This window comes from Parasteatoda tepidariorum, chromosome X2, assembly GCF_043381705.1.
Source record: "Parasteatoda tepidariorum isolate YZ-2023 chromosome X2, CAS_Ptep_4.0, whole genome shotgun sequence".
In the NCBI taxonomy this organism is placed as follows: domain Eukaryota; kingdom Metazoa; phylum Arthropoda; class Arachnida; order Araneae; family Theridiidae; genus Parasteatoda; species Parasteatoda tepidariorum.
In genome coordinates this window covers 54,679,394-54,698,748 of record NC_092215.1, presented here as the reverse complement: position 1 = coordinate 54,698,748, position 19,355 = coordinate 54,679,394, and the positions used below count along the sequence as shown (strand labels likewise).

The 19,355-nt window shown below is 30.4% G+C and overlaps 2 non-coding genes and 1 pseudogene across 2 annotated transcripts; all 3 read left to right on the top strand.

The window, feature by feature from the left end:
- Positions 1–10,849: 10,849 nt before the first annotated feature.
- Positions 10,850–11,012, top strand: LOC122270047 (U1 spliceosomal RNA). Its single transcript, XR_006225576.1, has one exon. It is a non-coding gene; the product is annotated as a U1 spliceosomal RNA (small nuclear RNA).
- Positions 11,013–18,595: 7,583 nt separating this feature from the next.
- On the top strand, positions 18,596–18,733 carry LOC122270043 (U1 spliceosomal RNA; annotated as a pseudogene).
- A 127-nt stretch (positions 18,734–18,860) lies between these two features.
- Positions 18,861–19,022, top strand: LOC122270046 (U1 spliceosomal RNA). The gene has a single exon (XR_006225575.1). It is a non-coding gene; the product is annotated as a U1 spliceosomal RNA (small nuclear RNA).
- The last annotated feature ends 333 nt before the right edge of the window (positions 19,023–19,355 follow it).

Here is a 19,355-nt window from a genome sequence, read left to right as displayed (position 1 = left end):
CAACTGTCATCTCTAGAGATCCAAAATTCAATTCTTTTTGTTAATTAGATGATACTGCATTTTTTTTTTGTTGCTATTTCTAAAATAACAATTTAAGTAAAAATATATATATATATATATATACATACACAATATCATTATACATGAAACCAAAATTCTTGCTGGAGTCTGTTTTGCTAAAAATTTGATGGGATAACATGAAAATGTATAATGTATTTATAATTCAGTTATTTATTTATTTATTTTCAATTTGAAATGTTATTCAGAGTGAACACTTAAAGCAATCCATCTATAAAGTCACAGATTTTATTCTTTAATACTTTGGAATAGTATAAAGATTCTACCGTTATTAAGCACTGTTTAAGTACTTAAGATTCTTTTATCGTCAGCTGTTCATGTCAGCTTAGAGTGGCTTAGACTGTTACTTTGTATTTGACTTAACTAATTCTTTTATCAGACTGAAGGCTAGGTTATGAGACTGTCTGAGCTTTCCATTTGAACAACATGTTGTTACATTACTTAGTAATATTTTATAATCACCATTATAAGCATAAATATCAAGCAAATTTTCAAAAATGTGAAGTTTAGAATTTAAAATAATAGTAAAAAATTATGTATGAACGTGTTGGCCTTTCGGAACCTACGTAAAAACATTAATCTGACCTAAAATCAACATAACCAGAAAATCGAGTTGAAAATTTAAAATATTCTCGTTAAAAAACCTAACACTGGAGACCTAAATATACTTTTCACATTCATAATTTTTTAATTATTTTTTTTAGATTTTTGAATTTTAAAACTAAAATTTATTTTATATCCATGCTTTAAAAAATAAAACGTATTTTTGCCCCAAACATTGAAATTTCAAGTACATTTCGGAGACCTAAATTTGATTTAACATTTTCTTGATAAGTATGCAACCACAGTGACGATATATGATCCATTGAAATTTTAATATACTTTATTACATAGTATTGTTACCATTCATTAAATTTTGTTTCATTATTCAGTAATATTAATTAACATTTTTGAAAGTTATTGTTATTAAATTTGTTTTATATTTAGTTAGATAATGGTATCACACTCAGTTTTATTAAATATTGTTTCATAACTTAGTCAAGTATATTAGATAATATTGTACAGGCATTTTTATGAAATGCTGTATTATCATTAAGTAATATTAATTATTACTGTTACTGTCATTTTTTATTAAATGTTTTTATCATTTAGTATTATTAGTTAATATAATCACAGTCATTTTTATCAAATATTGTATTATCGCTGCGTAATATTGATAAATATCGTAACAATCATTTCTATTAAACGTTATTTCATCATTAGCAATATTAGATAATATTGTTTCAAAATTTAAATTGAAAATGTAAACGCAATTTATACGTTAATTAAGTTTCTTACAAATCAATGATGCAGCGGCCTAGGTGGTAACGCTCTTGTTAGCAGCCTAGATACTCGGGATTTCATTTTTAAATATTGTTCATTCAAACATATATTATTTTATTTCATTTAAAGATTTTAATTATAGATATTACGTCATACTAAATAACAAGGATTCAAACTTTCAAATAAAAAATTATAATCATCATAATATTAACAGTTATAAATAAAAATTCTAATTACTCTTGCCCTTAATAAATATAATTAAAAGTTGCAAAAGATTTCACTTATACAGTCTATTTCCATTACTTAAAATGTTCTATTATATAAATTATTTTACTTTATTAACTTAAGAATTTCAAATATAGATAATACTTGATACTTACCTTACAGTGATAATTAAATCTTTCAAATATAAAATAAATAAATAAAATAATATTAACTGTTATAAATGAAATTCAAATGGTTAACAAGCATAACTTAAGTTTTTAAAACATTTCATGTATACAGTTTATTTCATTAATTTAAATATTGTTTCTATTCATTAGTCTATTTCATTACTTTATAAGTACTACTCCTTATTATTTCGTACTTAAAAGATCGAATTAGTATCTTCATTATGTAGCTAATAGTTAAAAAAGTGTTAATAAAAGAAAGAAAATTTTTATATTCAAATTATTAATATTTGGAAAAAGCAGATTTTATAAAACAAATTAAATTTGAAAGAATGCATAATTGTATTGAAAATTTACCAGCATACGGTAGACATGTAGATTTTCGAACTATTGTTCTAAAATCTACATGTACATTGTAAAACATTTAATGCATCTCATCGCCAGAAAATGGTGACAACTTTTTTATACCAAAGTTTTGTAGTGAAACGTTGTTTATTAGTTTTGGATTTAAATATTTCATTACTCTCAGAATGTTCTATACTTAGTGTGTAACTTAACCACAACCATCTTTGTTATTCAGGCAATAGCGTAAGTAGGTAAGGGTCAGATTGGACCAGGGGAATATTTGATTTTATAAATTTTAGCTTTAAATAATTTTTAGAATTTTTTTTTCTCTATCAAGTCTTTTTTTTTCTCCTAACCATTAGTGACCCCTTTATTATAAAGAAGTATTCTGTTGTACAAAAAATATTTTTCCCCTTTTTTACTTACGAAAAAGAATTTTCCCTTTATAAAACTAAACTTTTTGCTCGCTACTATTTCCACTAAAAACTTGAAATTTTTTTAAAATGTTAACTTGTTTGGTGAAAAAAACCGTAACAAAATGTGCAAACTGAAAAATTCAAAAAAAAAAAAATTATAATAATAAAAAATATTAACCTATAGCAAGGGTGATGTAATGTTTCCAACATCATCTACACGTTATTAAATGTCATTAAAATAACAAAACTAAAAGAAAATTCAAATATCAGAAAAGTTCCCTTACTTTTAATGCTCCTATATAGAATATTCACCCGATATTTAATAGCCATTATTCAATCATCAATCATTGGTCCTATATAGAATTTTCCGATTCACCAGATATTTTTTTATTCTTTATTTTTATTACCGTCGTTGAACAGCCGACCCAATTTTCACTTTACGGACACCGATGTTTAACTCCGTATCCTTGACATTTTGAACCCAATCCAGAAGACAAGAGAGCTCCTGGATTGAGTATTGGGAGAAATTTGCCTTCGAAGAGGACTTTTGAGTGAACTACTCCTCATCAGCGCTGCATGGAAAGGAAACCCCCGAAAACCTCCCATGGTTCGCCTGATGACAAGAGGATTCTAACTCATAATAGGTATACCACTGAGGATATTTTACGTCAGCACTGTGATCGGTGCGAGCTGGGTTGTGAATTCGTATCGACTAGCCATCGCTGGGGTTTGAACCCTAGTCACCTCCTCGGGAGATGAGCGCTCTATCACTTGAGCCACCACAGCTCGCTAGATATTTCATAACCATTATTCAACCAATATAGACTCTATATGGAATTACATGACTCATCCGATATTTTATAGCCACTATTAAGCCAATATCGTCTCTATTTCCCCCATTCACCCAATATTCTGTAGCCATTATTCAACTAATATAAACCCTATAAACAATTATCCAATTCATTCGATATTTTATAGCCATTATACGTAGCATAAATATTATGCGTAGATAAAAATATTATACGCAGCATAAAATGACACCCACACTGAAGGATTTTTAGTTATCCTGATATCCCTGATTTTTCGACAAATAAAATTAGTCTATTTATGAACTTAACAATAATTTTTTTTTCCTCGAAAATCCAATTTATTTGAAAAATATTGCAATTTAAAGTGCTTTTTTCGGCAGTTTTTTTCACACTTTGTTTTGCGTTACAATTTGCTTTGTTGCGTAAAAATTAAAAGACTGCGAAACGTGAAATTACGATGGTATGTAGAAAATGTAAGAGAAAAAAAATTTTTTTTTTGATAATTAGTTCGAGATTTATTAACTGTTAAACTCGTATTATATAAGAAATACTAAGTGAACCACTTAGCGGTTCATGTAATTACAGAGGTGATGAAATGATCATTTATTATCTTATAAAAGGTTTTTTTTTTATTTTTTCATTCTCATTTCAATTTGTTCGAAAGTTATTACAGCTTTTTTGCGTTAAATAATTCCTATTTATACATTCTTTTTCTTCCTCTTCATTTTACACTTAACTTCATGTCAAAAGTTTAAAAAAATGAACAAATTTTAATAAAACATCATAAGAGTGAGATTTGATGCTGCCAGACATAGAGTGAATATTTTCATATAAATTCTTAAAAATATAAACTGTTCAAAAGAAACCATATATAATTTTAACAATTATACGATAGAAGCATATAAATATTTAACGAGTAAGAGGAATATTAGCAAAATGTGCTTAAAAGAGCATTTTATAAACAAAACAATCTTTTTTTAATAGATTTTGAGAAGAAAAAATATATAATGATTAAGATATAAGTACAGGGGTTGGTAAGTAAAGCGAAACTGTAAAGAGCCTCCTTGTCATCAAATCTAGTTTATATACTATAACTAAAAATTAAATCAAGATAGAACATAGTTAATAATTAATCTTTTCAAAAATATAAGTTAAATCAAATCACTGTGAATAGAACTAATTTAGTAGATTTTTAATTTTACTTAATTTTTTAAACTACTTGACTCGATCGAAAAAAATCGAATAAACTACTTAATTCTTTAAACTACTCGATTTCTTCGAATTTGAGTTTGTTTGGACTTCAAAATAAAATACTGCGCTTTAAAAACATCATATCGTACAGAATTATATAGAAAAATGATCTCATTACAATTAATAAATAAACGCAATCGTTATGGAATATTTCATTATAAAACAGCTTTGTGATGTAATTTTAAATTTTATGAAAAATAAATATTTTCATAAAAAAAGAGAGATTGTTTACGTTTTATATTAAGTATAAATTTGAACAAGGGTAATAATTAATCATATTAGAAATGTATGACGTGAATTTTTAACTGTCAAGAAAATTTTTTCATGAAATATTATTCCATCTATATTTGGCTTCATCTCGCTATTTTGGCGCACACGCTGAAACTTTTTCTGCCGCAGTATACAGTTTTATTGCAGTGTTTTAGCACTAGAACAGCCGGATTTTGGACTTGCCTAAAACCGCCATTGGGGTCAAATAGACCCTCATAAGAATTGATGTCATTCTAAAATAAATAATTTCTTAATCGATGAATATTGCTACAAATACAATATGTAGGTGTTTATAAGTTTATATTCGATGAGAAAATATCTACAGCACCCTATAGTTTCCCGAAGTTGTAATTTAGTTGGCCGTTTCTCAAACTGCACAAATAAAGATAGGAGAAAAAAATTCATTTCCGAAATTTTCAGCCTCATCATTTTCAACTGAAAATAAAAGCTTGAAATCAAAGTTATGTGGTTTGTTCTTATACGATAAATTGTATTTTGATTTACATGTGAGTAGCTATTCATCAAAAATTCATTCTTCTCTATGATTATAATAAAAATTACTGTTTATAATCAGCATGTACATAGTTTCAGGCGTAATAACGAGTTTCTAATTCACCAACTAAGATACTTCAGACTACGAACCTAGGTTAACCATACCATACAAATTGACAAAAACTATTGTTTAACATTTTACATGGTGCTCCCCAATTTTTATTCTACAAACTACTATCGCAAAATTTATAGATTAATAAATTCAAAAGCAAGCACGATACTTAAAAAATGAAAGTTTTTATTATAAAACTTTCGAATTGGGGATCAAAATGACACCTTTAGGCTGTTTCACGAATTCCTGCATTACTTATTTTACTAATAAACATAAAAACATGAAATTTTGGTGCTTACTTAGAAACAATTAAAGAAAAAAAAATATTAACTTTAAAGCTCATCGGTATCTTTAAAATCAGCCTAAGAAATGACAAAAAGCGATCAAAATGGCCCCTTTGGCACTTCTAGTGGTTAAGGCTTCATCTTTTCAGAAATTTCTAACCAAATCTTCATATTTGCTGTTAATTATTAAATCCGAGTGTACAGTACACAAAGGAAGAAAAAAAAGATACCACCCTGAATGACTTTTGTTCAAATTTTGTTCGTATTTTCGCGTATTAAGTGTCAAGCCTAATGGTTCTTCTCAAATATACAAATTATTTAGTGCTAACTATTAATTAAGTTGCGAAATCGAACACAAAAACGTACTTTCTCTGAATAAATATTTTTTTTTACATATTTGAATACTTAACTTTTAAAATATAGGGGTAAGCAGCAATCTTGGAAATACGGTCCCCATTGTTGGTTAGGAGAGCGATCCAAAGTTCGGACCCCTTAATGTTAATTTCATTTTTTGCGTTTTTAGTCATATTTTTAAAACTAATTAAGCAATTCAAAAAAAAATTACACCCACTCATAAAACGTGTTTACTCAAAGATAATTTCATGCAAAAAAAATTAATAATTATCTATTATTTTTTATAATTTAATTTAAATGAGGAGGGAAAAATTTTGAATTATGACGTATAAAATTTTTATACCAGATTAATCTAGATATTTTCTTATTGAAAAACCTAAAGTTTCAACTGTTTTAATTTGCTAGAAGCCGAGAAAAATTAAAATTAATTACTTTCGAAAAAATAATTTTTTTGAGAATGAAGAAATATTTAAATGGGGCGGTTAATATTTAAATGTGGTTAACTTCCAAGGAACTTGATTTACGCGCGCTGAGCGTTACATTTCATTCATATTTCTTTCCCTAATAACCGAGTGCTAATCCTTTTTTTTATTATATAATACTATGTTTGTTTCCTAGTTGTCTAAAAATCCNTTTTTTTTCGTAAGTTGTAAAACAAACATAAAATATACTGGGGACATGAAAATGACTGTTTTTGTGAGAATGACCCATATAATACTATGTTTGTTTCCTAGTTGTCTAAAAATCCGTTATTTAGTAAAAAAATTTGAGTATAACATTCTATTGAATAAAAAACATTTTATTCAACGAATGTCGAGTTTCATAAAAGCATGTTTGTAATAGAATGTGATTATATTTAATATGACTATATTTTATTTTTTAATTTGCGCTTTCAATAATTAATAGAATTTCAATAATATACATACGCATGCATAGATTTGGAGTAAAAAATTTATCAATTTCTTCAATATATATTTTATAATTATTAATACGAATACGCAGTTAGCATTTTAAAGCATCTTAAAATTTCTCAAAATCTTATATGTCGTCTTAATCTTAAAATAAATTTTTTAATAACCTGTCCGCACTTGTTTCACAGAACTATTTTACCAACCATTTAATTAAATTTCAACAGTTTTAGAAATCTTACCTTTTACGCTAATGCATGTATTATTTTTTCATTAATATGCAAATGCATTTTTTTAGTACTTTAATTTAAGTTTTCCTTTAACACGTTCACGCCGGGTTGACCCACTGGTAGGTCACGCTAGATTGTCTCATCTTGGCAGCGCACCGGAGTAAAAACTGGTAACAATAAATTTCCTTTTTTAGTTTTTTTCCTGGAATAATAAAAATCCATAACTATGAATTGTTTTTAACGGATGCAATTTTTATATGCAATTTTTGATGCAATTTTACCAGTATTTTCTCTTTTCCCGTACCAGTATTTTCACTTTTCCGTGTTAAAGTAAAGTTCTTTTTTTAATTATTGTCAAGAATTTATTAAAAGAAAACTTAGAATTATTATTTGCTAGCTGAGAATTGAGTCCTGTTACGAAAGTAAAGACATTCTGTTTTTTAAAATTATTTGATGCGAAATAGCTGACTAATTACTAAGCATACTATTTTTTCGAAAATTGAAGATAAATTATTGATTGCCTTTTTTTATTGTTTCTTGTGATTTCAACATAGATTATTTTAAATAGTGTTAATTTTTATAAGTCACTACAAGGAGTATAAGGATTACGAACATAAAGAGCTGTCGAATATGAGCCAAATTTTTAAGCTTCTTAAAATATCTGAATATCTTATATGTCTTCCTAAACTAAAAAAACTCAGCGGCTCGACAGCCCATAGAGGGCCAAGGCCTGCTGTGCCCATCTCAGTTTTCTTGACCTTTGGGCTGCAGGAGCAGATGTTCCGGCTAGGTGGTCAGCCGAACGCGAAACCCCCAGTGTTTAGTTCCCAAGCATGCTTGGTACTCATTTATCGACCCACTGAAGGGATGAAAAGCTGAGTCAACCCTGCCCGGCCCGAGGATCGAACCAGGGACCAGTGGCACGACAGCGCGAAACGCTACCGCTCAGCCACTGGGAGTCAATATGTCTTCCTAGCATCTTAATTTTGAAATAAAATTTTTAATTACCTGGCCACGTGTGAATCTCAGTACTATTCAACTAATTATTTCATTATATTTTTTACTCTTTCTTTATGCTACCACGTAGATTTTTTCCGATAATATACTGAACTGTATTGTTTAATTTTAATGGATACTTAAAGTTTTTCTTTAAATTAATACTCATTTTAAAAAAATTGCTAAGCTTTTTTTTTTAAGTCTCAGAACTATTACCAGTTAGCTGATAAGAATTTAAGACCATTTTCTATGTTAAATTTACTCAGTGCAAAACGAACTGGTCATAGTAAATAAGAGTATCTTTTTCTCTAAGATTAAACAAACAAATTATTTATTTATTTACTTAATTGTTTCTAATTTGTTTGGTTTGTGAAAAGTAACTACATATTAGTGCAACTCAAAAAACTACAACTGTTTTCTTTGTTTGCAATTTTACTTTGACGTTTATACTTATATATTACACCGTTAAGTTTAAGAAAGCTATTCTTTTTAAAACAGATGATAAAAAATTTTAGTTTATTGAAACCACTTTTAAACTTTAGCATTAGCATAATTCCCGAGTTATTATTGTAATATAATTTGTTATTAGAAAAATGCCTTATTTTGTTAAACAATAAATACTAGAAATTGAAAATTGTAAAAAGATTCCGACTCCATGTCAATTTTAGAAGCATCATCTGATTTAGAAAATGTAATAAAAATACACAATTTTCGAAATTATTTTGATTTAAAAAAAGTATGCAGCTAGAAGTTTATACTTTTTACTGAAACTGTTAATACAAATTTTCCCTATATTTCGTCATAATAGGATAAGAATGATATTTCTCGAGGAACAGAGCAGTTTTTATCTTTTTAGGGGTCTTGGTTTTGTCTTCATTTGGGGGCCCTTCATGAGTAATTTTAAGGAAAAAAATTTTACTTTTAAATAATTTTTAATTTTTTTTATTATAAGAAAGTAAAACAATGATAAATTATTGTAAAAGCTTTAATACTAGACATTAATTGAATAGCAGATTTAAGGTAGTGCTGTTTCGTGATAAACTGGAAGATGTCAAATAAAACAATATTGCAATGAAACATCCTTCTTTAATAGAAAACGTTAACAATCCATCAAGAAACAAACAAACTCTAGAAAACAGGCTATTCGTTAAAAACATTTAAAAGTTGTTATTAAAACAATTAAAACCTAAATTGTAAAATGCAAGCATCTCCTACTGCAGGTGGAAGTCACCGGGGAAAAACGAAGTATCGGGACTTTTAGCCGTGGTTGTCGGTTGTGATCCTCCGCAGGTATCCTGCTGCGCAGGAACTATTCTGTTTAGTCTTCCTACCTTCGATCTGATCCTCGATCCTTCTGCCCTGGAATTGCATGATTTCCTAGCTGTCATAATTACCAGCCTCTACAGGTAGCAATACTTTTTACATGTTTTGCAAGGTGAAGCCTTCTATCACATCATTAAAATCAGTTTCCTGGAATACATCATATCAATGCTCATAATTGACAAATGACTCATACTTTCTGAAATCATGCAATTTCGTAGTTCATTTTTTATTCATTTTAGTCTGGAGAATGAACGTGGGCCACTGCATTTAGTTATCATGTGTGTTAACAATTATAAAATGGTACTCATGAAAAAAAGTTGAGAAAATTCAATGCATGGAAATGTGTCTTCGAGATTGTTGTTTTTTACTATTTAATGCATTATCTATTCCAAATTGATCTAACTTATTATCTTAGGGCTAATCAGGCTTGAATTTCACTAATTATAGCGCTAGTTCTTTTTCAATCACACCATTGCATAAAATCTTCAAAAATTATAACAGTGCAGTATCAATTTCTTGGACTTCAAATTTGAAAAAAAGTCTGAACAAATCAGTTATGGATTTATACGCCATTGAAAAAGATTTTAATTGAATAATCAATGTGTCAATTACTGAGAGATAAACTTATATTTTAAATATTTCGCTACCTTGTAATGTAACATCATCTGCATCTCCACAAAAAAAATGTCAAACAAGAAATTCTTGGTGAAGTATTCTCCGTCTCATCTTCATATTTGAATTAGGATTGGCGGCCCTCCTAGCTGTTGGCATATGACTCTTGTATTTTATGCACTTTTTGCTTTTTATGTTCTTTTCTGTTTTTACTTGGTTTAATAAACATTTACCCGTATGCCCTGAATTGGGGCAGGTCGGGATAAATATTTTCATATTTGAATTAGGAAAGTTTTCCTTGAAATTGGTTTAATGAGTAGAGAACTTTTCTCTCCGTTCACAAACAAAAGCAATCAAGGATTCAATCAATTTATTCTTGATAACATATCACCACAAAATTCTACCAACACAATATTTTCCAACTTTTTCAATTTCTTTAGAAGATCACAAGCATCTACTGCGTCTAAATGGGTGGACTGCCTAGTATCCGATGAATGCTTTACGTCTTCTCCAGATTCTAAGGGTAGAACTGAGAAATTGAGAAATTATCCTCTAAGACGCAATTTGTGACTTGTGCACAAATTATGCACGAATTTAAGCTACCACCAAAATTATTGATAATATATTATCATAACTATTCACAATTAACCGACAAGCATACTTACTTGGCGTCGGAGAAGCTCTGATCAAAGAGGGAGCTCTCTTGGTTGATGGCCTTCCATTGCACTACGGTAGGCTGACGACTGCCACTATCGCAAACTGCGATTAGTTGGGGCGCACAATTTTTGGTAGTCGGGGACTGCGTTCGCGCTGTCCCTATATTAAACAAAGAGGAAGTAAGAGGTAAACTAAGTTAATTAACGGTGTATTCCGCTGAATCATATAGTATCGAAATTATTTTAATTTCCGCATCATCACTAAGGATTTATGAAATTTTCAAAGACTGAATATTTATTCGATACGCTCACCGTTTTGTGAAAAATGATCTTAACTCTAAATCTTCAAAANTAATTTTTTTATTAGTGGTACACAGCATTATGAAAAATTTAGAATAGGGTACACAAAAGTCATAAGTTTGGGAAACACTGTGCTAGAGCCTTTAGAAAACAATAAAAAATTGTCAAGTAATTGCAAAATTTAGTTTATAGTTATTTACCGTTTTTTCTATTATTTTGGCGTGTCCGGAGCAGTTGGCATCTCTGCGTTTCATATCTTGAAAGACGAAGATCTTTATATATGAGCAATAGAGTTTAGTTACTTCGTTCTTAAAACTTAATTATTAAAAAATACTAGCTATTTTTTAAAATTTTTTAAATCATCATAAATTAAAATAATCGAAAAGACTAAAAAAAAATTTAGCGACATATTGAAATAGAAATGTTATTAATTTAGTCATTATTTTTTTCGTTCTTCTACGAATCTGAGTTGAAAGTTTGTTAAATTTGATTTTTTTGACCAGCATAAGGTGTCTGTTTAGTCTGTATGCAGAAATCTTATGTTCTCTTATAATCTGATAATGAGTAACATCACAATAACCTGACATATTTCCATTTTTTTCTTAAGCAGTTTATATTGGCGGTTTTCCATAATTGAAAGAACTGAACACTATAAAAATATTCTCTGTATATATAATTGAAAATACGAAGTAGTTTCAGTATTATTAAAATTATTGGCCTCTATTCTACTGAAATTCATTCATATAATCATGAAATAATAAGGATTTTGTTTTTCACTTTATTTTTCGGCGCTTTGGACGTACAGTGCGCCAAAAAATAAACGGTCCTCCCTAAAAAGCTTTTGATCCAATGATTGGATCTTCACGTTCTAGGACTAAATCTTAATGGTTCAAAGGGGTGACCTCAAATAAGCTAATACCATACCTGCCAACATTTAATCCCTTACATTATTATTTTTCCCAGTGGTATTAAAATGGAATTAAAACTTCAATTTTAAGCAAACAAATACGTTGTTTTTGAGAAGACTTAAGGTGACAACCATGACAGTAACGCATGTTAATATATATGCTTAATTTTTGTAAGAATAGTGGTGATAAATATCATTTAAAAATTAAGATTATAAAAGAAAAAATAGTATATAATTACTACCACTTTAAATATGAAAGTAAAATCTTCCGGAAAATCCGCAGGAGTGGGCAGATATGTAATATAAACGATATTTTAAGGAACGAAATCTCACAGGATAAGGAACCTATTCAGAATAAACATACTTTTCATTGGATGGTTTTGGATTTCTGACCCCAAGATATTGGGGTAGCCACAATCTGAAAAATTTGCTTCCAATATGGTCAGGACAGCGAGCCAAAATTTGGACCCTTTAATGTTAATTTCACTTTTTGCGTGATTCGAATTTTTTTAAGTGAATTGAAATTTTGTTTGTTCACATTTAGAAATTTCGCTTAGCCATAGATAATTCCATGTGATGAATAAATTTTAGTGCTTATATATTATGTTTTATTTAATATCAGTCGAAAACATTTTCTATCAATAATGACAAAATTTTCATATCATTTTAAAGAATGTAATTTTAAAATACAGAATTTGAGTGAAATCGGTCGAATAGTTAGTGAGAAATCGTATTTTTAAAAATTCGATTTCTCAGGAACTTTTCGACAGATTTTACTCAAATTTTGTATTTTGCCATGTAAAAATACATTTTTTAAAATGATGTTTAAAAATTGTTTACCTTGCAAATGAAAGCACTGAAGCTGCTTTGAAGTTGATAGAAATCTACACAGCTTAGATAAGTTGACAGTTTATAAGTTATTTTGAGTTGACAGTTTATTTTATTGTGTTACACTTCGTATATATCTATATATTTTCGTATATCTATATATTTCGTATATATCTATATATCTTCGTATATTTCGATGTATTCGTATATATTTTCTACACTTCTTTCGTATTCAAGCAGGTTTCGAGAAAACTCGGAAATTTTACCCGTCCCCGAGGACGGCTGGTCCAACAATGTACCCGTCCTCTTTTGAAACTAACCTGTAGCTTCTAAATAAATAAAAATATAATTTTCTCTTATTTATTACAAACATTTATATAAATTGCACAATGAATTAGTAGTTACTAGGATTACATTATACAGTAATAAAAGAAATACTAGGTTACCAATAGTAACCTAATATTTCTTTTATGAAATAATTTATTTCTATTATAAAATAATTCAAATGACAAAGGTGAAGTTATCTGAAATGTCAATTTATCCGAGGGTACTGCGTTTTTTATATGAATGAAATATGACGTTTGCCAGCTCCACAATCAAGATAATGATTTACAGAAGTTTCTGCACAGAAATCTGAAAGGGGTTAGGTAGATGTTCTTAAATGCGTTTAACGCTTCTTGTTTAAGACCAGTACGTAATGTGTTTTTTTGTAAGTTCATCGCTGAAAAGCCCCTTTCAACCGCTGCAGTCCTCCCAGACGGAGAAAACAACAATTCCATGATGCGCAGTATGTTGCTGTATTGTAGGTCATTTTGCTGCATTTGGTCTGACGAAGGAATTAACAGGATTTCTAGATTAGAGGGTCATTTTAGAAGTGAGGCGCTACTCTAGACTCTTGTAAGATAACAAAAATCGAAAATTTATCACAAACATTAACGGGAAAATGGCCGTCCGCGCTGACGTCGGATTCGAGGAATTCATTGTCCGCAGAGAATTTTTGACCGCCGAGGACGGGAGGACGGGCGGTTTTTCGAGTCCTGTATTCAAGCGAATAAGTAGATTTGAGGTGTGATTAATTTCACCGAATTTCAATTTAAAGTATTGTTGAGCCAGGGGCGTACGCAAGGGAGGGGTTTAGGGGTTTAAACACCCCCCTTGAGCTCAGACAAAATGGCAAAAATAAAAATTTTTAGTAGAAATTATGCAGGCTATTATTTTTTAAGACTACATATTTTTATTTGCCTTATGTTTACTTTTTTTTCTCACGGTATTTCTCACTGAAAAAGCATTTACTATAATAGAGTTGTACTTTTGAAACCAAATTCGCGTGATACTGTTACGGGCTGGTTCCTTTCTGTCCTGCCAGTCGCGATAGTTTTCGAGATTAGCAGTCACTCTTTCGCGAGGTCTTTACGCGATGATTCTGGAATCCTAGACGTTCTGTCGTCTTAGAGACAATTCGAAAATTTTGGAGATGCGGTGAAGAATTATATAAAAGGGGGAACAGAGTACAGTGGAGTTGGTTAGTCAGACTAAGAGTTATCACTGCCGCTTGTCTTTCGGAGCTCGTCGCTAAATCTGCTTTGTTTTGTCTTAACTAAAAGTTAATTCAATCGCTGAACCCGTCGTCGCCACTATTTCGAGTAGTGAAGAAATCAGTAACAATACCACTGGAGATACTGTGCTCGTTGAAGTTATTCATTCCAGCTCGAAACTTTGAGATCGTAGCATAGCGGATATTTCTATGCCAATAAATATATGTATATATTTGATGTTCTTGGATCTTTAGGATGCCAAAACGCAAGAATTTAACAATTTTTTATCATTTTGAGAAAAAATCACGACCTGAAATTAGTGTGGTGACAGCATCTAGTGCCAATGTAAGTTTTTCTATTGAACAGAAATGTTATACTTCCGTTGAAGAAAACGTTTCTAGCATAACAAAATCTGATGAATGTGAAAGTGGCCCTCAAAGTGTTACTTCCCACCCATAGGACATTGGACTTTTTTCAGAAGATATGTTACATGCGAGAAGATATTACTCTATGTTCTTAAACTTAAAAAATGCTGTCTAAATTAAAAATCAAAATTGTTAGCTGTATATACTCGAATTTCTTTTAGTAATTTCAGAAAATTATGAACACCCCCCTTGAAAAATTTCTGCGTACGCCACTGTGTTGAGCTATATATGAAGTTGATTTTATGAGATGTAAATACGTTGAATTAAGTTTTATTGATTTTTTTTGGTGCAAAACATATGCCAATAATATAGTCCGAATAATATACATAAAAATATTTACATGATCGAGTAAGAGGCTTAACTGTAACAAAGTGGCGTATTAAATAAGCCTTTGAGTTATTTAGAAATATTGGTGATTATTATTTACCCTGTAAATCGAATTTACAAAGCCAAAGATAATACATTAAAAGACTACCATTCTAAAACATGTGTCCGCTGTCCGGAGCAAGTTCTCTGCATCCCTGCAAGTGTATTTTTTTCAGCTTTAAAACAATTTAAAAAACAAATTTTTTTGTTAGGAGATATTTAACCACATTTCTCGAGTTATTTAACCACTTCCGAACTTTTATCACACACTCTATATATTTTATGCTCTATGTTATTTTTTATGCTATCTAACATAAGAGGAATTTTAAAATATTTCCTTGCCTTTGTAAAGAATGAAGAAGGAAGAGACGTAACTTTTTTGTTTTATTTATTTAGCTTATTTTCGCTTTATTTATTTTTGCGTTACATATTACGTTATTTAATAACATATTACATATAACATGCTACATATTAGCATGTTACATGTTACATTAAATATTTTGTGAACGTTTCATATTAATTTAAAAAATTTCTATTTAGTAACTAACAAAAGAAATCAAAAATTAATGTTTTGTAAATTTAATGTGTTTAGTCATTGGTTTTTCTTCTTGAAAAATCACATGTCTAATTGCATTTTCTTTTCTAGTTTTTACTACATATATTTATCTTTATCTTTAATGTAATATGTGTAGTCTTATTCATTTTTACATATGCCTTCTTGCGATATGTATTGTAAAAAATTCCAGTAACTGACTTTGACCCGACAAAAATATCTTAAGGCCTGGTTTCTTAGGACAGGACGCCGTCAGCTGGAAATCAGCGCTCTGATTGGTCCATTTGTGAGCTTGATAGTATACGTCATCGAACGCTCATCTTGAAATACAATTTCCATCCAACTCAACTGCAGTTGGATTACAACGTGACGTTAACCACAGAAGCAATGGCGGACAACATCCAACAGCACATTGAAATCAGCCAAGATTTTGATTTTAACATTAAACATAGCTTCTTCATTAATCATAGCACTCTTCATTTAGCTCAGCTATAGTGTGTTTTTTCTTGGACAGAGTCATTATTTGTTCTCTAAAACACTGGTCGACAAAAACAAAATCAATACAAATTCAAAATAAATATTTGTTTACGTTATTAACGCATGCGCAATGAGAGATAATGTCTGCGTTGGACGGACTGCTCACGCTGAGCTAACAAAAAAGTATTTTTTTGGCGTCAGCTCTACATCAACTTTCCGCTGACGCCCAGATAAGGCGCTTGTCCTAAGAAACCAGACCATTAGAGAACTTAGCTTAATATCCCAATTCCAATCAATTAAGAAAATTGTTTCTCCTCTTAAAAGTTAGAAACTAATTCACATTGACGTCGATTAAATTTAAAAACTTTAAATTGTATATTAAAAAATATCGTTACATTTTTTTCTCTTTTACGATCAACTAAGAAACATTTATTTTTCTTTTTAAAAAGAAAAAACTGAATTACTTTAACGCCGATTAAATTTTAAAAGTCTAGCAAAGCTACCACTAAAATTGAGAAATTTTATTTAAGTTTTAAATAAAACATGAAAATGTTTTCTGAACTGTTCCTAAAAAATTTGTTTTGCATCTTTTTCTCTATCACTGTTTATCTTAAGTTACCTTTTAACTCGTTTCGTCACGAATTTATTTATTGAAATGATACAAAAAGTTGTATAATATATTATCGAAAGTAATTGGTTTTTCTATTGTTAGGGCATTCAAAAAGTCATTGATAGATCAAAAAGTACTCGATTGATTGATTGATATGAGTGGAATCTCGGTGTTAAGCGCGAAGCGCTTCTAACCGATTCATCTATACTGTTTTGGCATTTAGTCCAGAGGTCATATACAGTTCAAAGTTCTAAGTTAGGATCAGATAATAAGTCCATGATGAGGTGAGGCATGAGTTGATTCAGTAGTACATCAGTTGTATGGGGAATTCCCCTGGATTAAAGTTGTGAGAAGATGCAGCACGTCTTTAAGTTCACTGATGAGGCTAACAAGTCTGTGGGTTGTAGAAGTAGGCGTGTCCTTGGTCGTTTTTCTCTTTCGACTGGGACGGGCCTCGCACCCAGTGAAATTTGAGGTGTGGTTTTGCATGCAGTTGCAGCATTTAGCTGGGGAGTCTCGGCTCTTTCTGCACTGGAATGAATAGTGCCCTTCGGCACATTTCATGCATCTTGGGCTGGAGGAGCAGGAACGTTGGGTGTGGCCGAAACTCTGACATCGAAAACACTGCAGCGGCCGCCTGCCGCCGTGGTATTTCTCTATGCTGATCGGGATCTGCTTGATGCTCATAATATGGTAGATCATCTCGTGATTGACTAGCATTGGCATAACGATGAGGTACAGGGGGAGGGGCCTAAAGGCTTCACCCACTTTCTTCTTAAACTGGACTATTTTTAGGATTTCAATGCTCCGCTTCCCTAATTCAAGGGATATTTCATCTGTACTAAAATCATCTGGAAGGCCACGGATGAGGACTTTAGCATTTTTAACTGGCTGAGCTTTTTCTACTGAAGTGGAAGGCTCTGTGGCTTTGTTAGTAGTCTCCTCCGTAGGTTCTGATGCAGTAATAGGGGTGGGCTCCGGCATGAAAAGAGATTCCGGAGGAGTGCAGCTTTTCTGGGTCATGGATGGGTCAACATTTTCTGTAGTCAAAAAGTACTTGTTCTTTAGAATTATAGATCTAAACAGAAATAACTAAATCATTGTGGTATCAGAGAATCCTTTAATTCACCCAGATAAATGAAAATACTGAAAAAAGTTTCCCACCACAATGAATGTCTTTGAAAAGAGGAACTGTCCTATATATATGACGCTGGGCGTTAACAGGTTAATAGGTCAATTATGTTCTTCATTTTTCAAAAATCAATTATTGTACATATCAAATCATGTTATATCTTTATTTTAAATTAAAGTCTACAATCAATATTTCTAATGTTATGTAAAAACGTCAATTTGTCATATTGAATTTTAAATTGTTTATGGCTACCACAATGTATTCGAATGAACTTCAATGTATGTCATAATTAAATATGTGCTAGTTAAAATATAGAAATTTAATTAGTGAAATATGTATCAATTTATGTTAATATTTATTTACGTCAACTTATGTATATATATGTCAAATTATGTTTATATTTATATATGTCAACTTAGATTCGATGAATCAGATATTCAAATGTTATATTTACTCAAGAAAAGTGCTTGTTTTTCTATTAGCTACCACATCGACTGCTAAATTCAAAATGTTATTACTATAAATTTTCTGTAAATTTCGAGATGTATGGGATAGGGGCCGCTAAGAGGCCCAGGTGCCCAATTTTTGTAAATAAAGTAAGTAAGTAAGTAATCATACTTACCTGGCACTGGGGATGCCTTAATCAACAAGGAGGCTCCCCCGAGCAGTGACCTCTCATTGCACTGAGAGGGGTTAACGCTCGCCACATTCACAAATTGTGATTGCTTGGGGTAAACGTTATAGTTCCCAATAAACGTTACTACCAAAAACAATAAACGTTATAGTTCCCAAAATTTATAATAAATATGTAAATTTGTTCAGCTACCGGTCATATATTAAGTTAATTGTTATTTAGTTTTTTATGAATTTCAAGTAATCATACTTACCTGGTACTGGGGATGCCTTAATCAACAAGGAGGCTCCTCCGAGCAGAGACTTCTCATTGCACTGAGAGGGGTTGACGCTCGCCACATTCACAAATTGTGATTGCTTGGGGTGCATAATTTTTGGTAGTTGGGACTGCGTTCGCGCTGTCCCTATGTTAAACAAAGGGGAAGTAAAAGGTAAACTAAGTTAATTAACGGTGTATTCCGCTGAATCATATAGTATCGAAATTATTTTAATTTCCGCATCATCACTAAGGATTTATGAAATTTTCAAAGACTGAATATTTATTCGATACGCTCACCGTTTTGTGAAAAATGATCTTAACTCTAAATCTTCAAAACAATAAACGTTATAGTTCCCAAAATTTATAATAAATACGTAAATTTGTTCAGCTACCGGTCATATATTAAGTTAATTGTTATTTAGTTTTTTATGAATTTCAAGTGATCATACTTACCTGGCACTGGGGATGCCTTAATCAACAAG